Source organism: Macaca mulatta, chromosome 10, assembly GCF_049350105.2.
Source record: "Macaca mulatta isolate MMU2019108-1 chromosome 10, T2T-MMU8v2.0, whole genome shotgun sequence".
In the NCBI taxonomy this organism is placed as follows: Eukaryota; Metazoa; Chordata; class Mammalia; order Primates; family Cercopithecidae; genus Macaca; species Macaca mulatta.
In genome coordinates this window covers 87105111-87111217 of record NC_133415.1, presented here as the reverse complement: position 1 = coordinate 87111217, position 6107 = coordinate 87105111, and the positions used below count along the sequence as shown (strand labels likewise).

At 46.0% G+C, this 6107-nt stretch overlaps 1 pseudogene; it reads right to left on the bottom strand.

Annotated features, from left to right (window-relative positions):
- Positions 1-5073: 5073 nt before the first annotated feature.
- On the bottom strand, positions 5074-5518 carry LOC708085 (large ribosomal subunit protein eL31 pseudogene; annotated as a pseudogene).
- Positions 5519-6107: the final 589 nt, after the last annotated feature.

Sequence of the window (6107 nt, the reverse complement as noted above, 5' to 3'; positions counted from 1 at the left end):
TTTTTAGTAGAGATGAGGTTTCACCATGTTGGCCAGGCTGGTCTCAAAAGCCTGACCTCTGGCCGTGGTCTCCCAAAGTGCTGGGATTACAGGTGTGAGCCACTGCTCCTGGCCCCTGGCCCCTGGCCCCTGGCTAATGTTTTGGGATTTTTTGTAGAAACAGGGTTTCACCACATTGCCCAGGCTAGTCCTGAACTCCTGGGCTCTGTGATCCTCTGGCCTCTGCATCCCAAAGTGCTTGATTACAGGTGTGAGCCACCATGCCTGGCCTAAGCTTCTGGATTTTTGATGAAACCATGAAGCTGCCATCCCAGTCCTGGACAGCCTATCCCCAGGCCAACTTCCAACTGCTTTGTCCATGACAAATGTTTCTTTTTTTTTTTTTTTTTTTGAGATGGAGTCTTGCTCTGTTGCCCAGGCTGGAGTGCAGTGGCACGGTCTCGGCTCACTGCAACCTCTGCCTCCAAGTTCAAGTGATCCTCCTGCCTCAGACCCCTAGTAGCTGGGATTACAGGCACGCGCCACCATGCCCGGCTAATTTTTGTATTTTTAGTAGAGACGGGGTTTCGCCATGTTGGCTAGGCTGGTCTCGAACTCCTAACCTCAGGTGATCCACCTGCCTCGGCCTCCCAAAATGCTGGGATTACAGGCATGAACCATTGCACCCAGCGCCGTTTCTTTTTGGATACACTTTTATTTTTTCCTTTCTGTTTTATGCAGCTGAATCTAATATTTGTTGACACAACATTTAGTTTAGGCAAGGTTAGGCGATGCAATTCTGGTCACTAGGGAAGTTTATTGACCAGTGGTGGGAGTAGGAGGAGAAGGAGAGCGTATCTGGAAAAGTTTTCCCATCTTCTGCCTCTGGCCATTTTTATAAAGGGGTGATATTTGCGTCTGGAGTAGCCATCTTGTGAACATGTGGGGAGCCAGTTTGATGATACAGTCAGTACCTGAGGGCAGGAGAATAGAATGACAGCAAGAACCTGGGACCTTGATGAAGTCCACAGAGCTGCCACTGAATTAATACACCTTGAGCCACCTAGCCTCCAGATTCTTATTACATGGGATAATAGCATCCCCTCTGTTGTTAAACCCAGTTTGAGTTGGGTTTATGTTATTTGTAGCCAAAATTCTGACTAGAGCCAGCAGTATGATATGGTCCAAGGTATGGCCATTGCAGTGGGTGGCAGAGACAAAGCGGAGGCCAAGGCCAAAGTGTATGATGGGTCAACCTCCTGGGATGTGAAATCTTCAGAGGAGATGGCAGGCTTGGGAGGAAAGGAAGAGTTTGGGGCAGGGGCTGAAGTCCTCAGCAAACAGAGAGCGGGAGGATGGCAGGAACTGCTTTTGTCTCTCTTGACTAGAGCAGGGGAAGAAAAAAAAAAACTGGGCGGGTACAGTGGCTCATGCCTGTAATCCCAGCACTTTGGGAGGCCAAGGCAGGTGCATCATTTGAGGTCAGGAGTTCAAGACCAGCCTGGCCAACATGGTGAAACCCTGTCTCTACTAAAAATACAAAAATTAGCCAGTCATGGTGGCACCTGTAGTCTCAGCTACTCGGGAGGCCAAGGCAAGGGAATTGCTTGAATCTGGGAGGTGGAGGTTGCAGTGAGCCCTGATCGCACCACTGAACTCCAACCTGGGTGACAGAGCAAGATTCTGTCTCAAAAAAAAACAAAAACAAAAAAAAACAAAAAATAAAACTGCTTTTCTTCTTCTTCTTTTTTTTTTTCGTGGGTTTTTTTGAGACAGGGTCTCACTCTGTCTCCCATACTGGAGTGCAGTGGCACCATCAGGGCTCACTGCAGGCTCTACCTCCTAGGCTCAAGCAATCCTTGCACCTCCTTTGGAGTAGCTGGCACTATAGGCGCCTGCCACCATACCTGGCTAATGTTTTACTTTTATTGTAGAGTGAGGGTCTCTCGCCCTGTCACAAGAGCAGAGGTTTTGATGTGAAGAGGAAGAATGTGTCAAGCAAGATCGAATTGATTGTAAGAAACAGAGAATAATCCTGCCCCCTAGAGATCCTAGTTCGTGAAAAGACTGTTCAAGTCATCTGCCCCGTCTTTCTTCCTTTCTTCTTTTAATGGGATTTGTCTTTTTCTCATTGACATATGGGGATCCTGGTGTGAAGAAGGAAAAGGAAAAGGGGCGTCATCCTCCCTGCATGAGCTCACAGACCTCTGTCCCCTGGCAGCTTCATGACCTAATTTCCTGCCCTCTTCCCTCAGCTCCCTTCACTGCTGGTTCAGCAACCTCCTTGCTACTCCTGGAATGTGCCAGACACATTCTCACCTAAAAGTCTTTGTCCTTGCTGTTTCCTTTGCATAAAATGTCTTTCTCCAAACACTTACTTTGACTCTCAGTTCTCTGCCCTGCAGAGAGGCCTCCCAACACCCTTCCCCACAGTGTCTCCCACCTCCTGGTCACTCCCATCTCTTTTAGTTTTCTTCATAGCACTCACTGCCACTTGACATTACATGGTTCATTATATATTTAGTTTTTTGTTTTTTTAGAGACAATGTTTCACTCTGTCACCCAGGCTGGAGTGCAGTAGCACAATGGTAGCTCACTGTAACCTTGAACTCCTGGGCTCAAGCTATCCTCCCACATCAGCCTTCCAAGTAGGTAGAAGTACAGGCGTGCACCACCATGCCTGGCTAGTTTTTACAATTTTTTGTAGAGACAAATCTTGCTGTGTTCCCAGGCTGGTTTTGAACCCCTGGCCTCAAGCGATCCTCCCACCTTGGCCTCCCAAAGTGCTGGGATTACAGGCATGAGCCACTGAGTTCCACCATATTTGTGTATGAATATACACAAATATGTATATCTTTATGTGTGTGTAGATATGTTTTTATACATATTTATTATATATGTAATGTTTATACATATGTAGTATAACTATGTAATGTTTATATATGTGTAGCATAACTATGTAATGTCTATATATATATATATATATCTCCCCCCTCTAGGACATTAGCTTCTCAAGGACAGGGCTTCACTCGCTGCTGTAGCACAGTGCCTGGCCCAGCTAAGAAAAACTAGCTGAATTAAATGTAAAAGAGTTTAATTGAGCGAAGAATGGGCAGCCTCCCAAGCCAGTGTAGGCTCAGAGACTCCCATGCAGCTGTCACTGGGAAGGGGTCCTGATCTAGACTCCAAGGGAGGGTTCTTGGACCTCACGCAAGAAAGAATTCAGGGCAAGTCCGTAAAGTGAAAACAAATTTATTAAGAAAGTAAAGGAATAGGGCCGGGCGTGGTGGCTCACACCTGTAATCCCAGCACTTTGGGAGGCTGAGGCAGGCGGATCAAGAGGTCAGAAGATCGAGACCATCCTGGCTAACACAGGGAAAGCCTATCTCTACTAAAAATACAAAAAATTAGCCGGGTGTGGTGGCGGGCACCTGTAATCCCAGTTACTCGGGAGGTTGAGGCAGGAGAATTGCTTGAACCTGGGAGGCGGAGGTTGCAGTGAGCCGAGATCGCGCCACTGCACTCCAGCCTGGGTGACAGAGTGAGACTCTGTCTCAAAAAAAAAAAAAAAAAAAGAAAGTAAAGGAATAAAAGAGTGGCTACTCCATAGGCAGAGCAGCAGCATGGGCTGCTCAACTGATTATACTTCTCATTATTTCTTGACCATATGCTAAACAAAGGGTGGATTATTCATGAGTTTCCTGGGAAAGGGTTGGGCAATTCCTGGAAGTGAAGCTTCCTTCCCTTCTAGGGTAACTTCCAGCTGTTGCCATGCATCTGTAAACTGTCATGGCACTGGCGAGAGTGTTTCTTAGCATACTAATGCATTATAATTAGGATATAATGAGCAGTGAGGGTGACCAGAGGTCATTTTCATCATCATATTGGTTTTGGTAGGTTTTGGCTGGTTTCTTTACTGCATCCTGTTTTATCAGCAAGGTCTGTGTAACCTGTATTTTGTGCTGACCTCCTATCTCATCCTGTGACTTAGAATGCCTAAATTCCTGGAATGCAGCCCAGCAGGGTCTCAGCCTTATTTTACCCAGCCCCTATTCAAGATGGTGTTACTGTGCCTCAACCTATGACTGTAGCCTATGGCACAGCCACGTGGTGGAAGATTTATGAACAGAAAAAGGAAAGTGATGTACAGAAACAACCAGATTGGTTATAGCTTGGCGTTTTTGCCTTATTTCAACATGGTTTGAATGGCTGGCCACATCTGATTGGCCAAAACTCGGTGGTTGGCACAAGAGTAGGCTACAGTCTGTTTACAATTCCATTTAGGTTATAGTTCACAATGTACAGAGTAACCTTTAGGCTGAACTTCAAAATATGTAAGGAGGCAGGTTTAGGCTAAACTTCACTTAAAAGTCGGTACTGAGTAAATGTTTGTTGTATGAATGAACAAATTAACCACTAATAATGATTGGGATGAGGAGGAAGAAGGCCCAGATGTGCAGCTGTCATCTAAAGAGGCAACTGTGTGTAGGAGGCACTTGACCCTAATAGGGTCCCTGGCTCATTGCCCGAGTGAGATTAGAAACTTCAGAAAAGCCTTTCTCCACACCCCTCCACCTGGCTCGCCTCATCTTCCCACGTGGTCACAGTCCCCAGAGGTTCATTTGCTTCAAACATCTCTGCAAAGCTCTGAAAGTGTTCTTTGTTTCGACATTTTCTCATTTTTTGCAAGTGTCAGGCATGGACAAGCACCATCTGGAAAACACATAACACTCATGCACACATACACCCTCAATCTAACACACATGCTTGGCCATATCTCATACTCTTGTAACCCTCACCAGCTAACTTACCCACACACAGTCCTAATTATTCACACATGCTTACACTTGACCTTAAGACGGTCTCACTCCTCTATCCCACACACCCACAAACATCCATAGTGTTACAGGAAAGGGGTCCCGATCCAAACCCCAAAAGAGGGTTCTTTGATCTCACACGAGAGAGAATTCAGGGCAAACCCGTAAAGTGAAAACAAGTTTATTAGGAAAGTAAAGGAATAAAAGAATGACTACTCCATAGGCAGAGCAGCCCCAATGGCTGCTGGTTGCCCATTTTTATGGTTATTTCTTTTTTTTTTCTATTTTATAACTTTATTTGATGTATTTGACCATCAGCGATTAGTTCTCATCCACATTGACTGTCTGTAGATTTTTGAAAGTGGTAACAGGTACATAGGTAACCAAAGTATAGAGCTTATTTGGTGAATCTTCATCCTCATTACGTTTTCTGGACAACCGCACATGGATCCGGTATGGGACATTCTTTATTCCTTTGGCCCAGACAGCTTTGTTGAGCCTGGTATCAATGCGCACATCTGGAGTTCCCATCTCCTTCATGGCAAATTTCCGAATCTCTTTGAGTGCCTGAGGGGCACGCTTCTTGAAGCCCACTCCATGGATGCGCTTGTCAATGTTGATGGTGTATTCTCGGGTCACCACCTCGTTGATGGCAGAACGGTCCTTTTTCTTCTCGCCACCCTTCTTTGCGGGAGCCATTCTGCCAGGTCCAAGTTGGAAAGCGGTTATTTCTTGATTATATGCTAAACGAGGGGTGGATTATTCATCCCTTCCCTTTTAGACCTTGTAGGATAACCTCCTAACATTGCAAAGGCATTTGTAAACTGTCATGGCTCTGGTGGGAATGTAGCAGTGAGGATGACCAGAGGTCACTCTCGTGGCCTTGATGGCTTTGGTGGGTTTTGGTCGGCTTCTTTACTGCAATCTGTTTTGTCAGCAAGATATTTATGACCTGTATTTTGTGCCGATCTCCTATCTTATCCTGTGATTTAGAATGCCTTAAACCTGCCAGGCATGGTGGCCCACACCTGTAATCCCAGCACTTTGGGAGGCCAAAGCAGGCGGATCACCTGAGGTCAGGAGTTCGAGACCAGGCTGGCCAACATGGTGAGACCCCTGTCTCTACTAAAAGTACAAAAAATTAGCCAAGCGTGATGGTGCATGCCTGTAATTGCAGCTACTTGGGAGGCTGAGGCAGAAGAATTGCTTGAACCTGGGAGGTGGAGGTTGTAGTAAGCCGAGATCACGCCATTGCAGTCCAGCCTGGGTGACAAAAGCAAAACTCCACCTCAAAAAAAAAAAAAAAAAAAA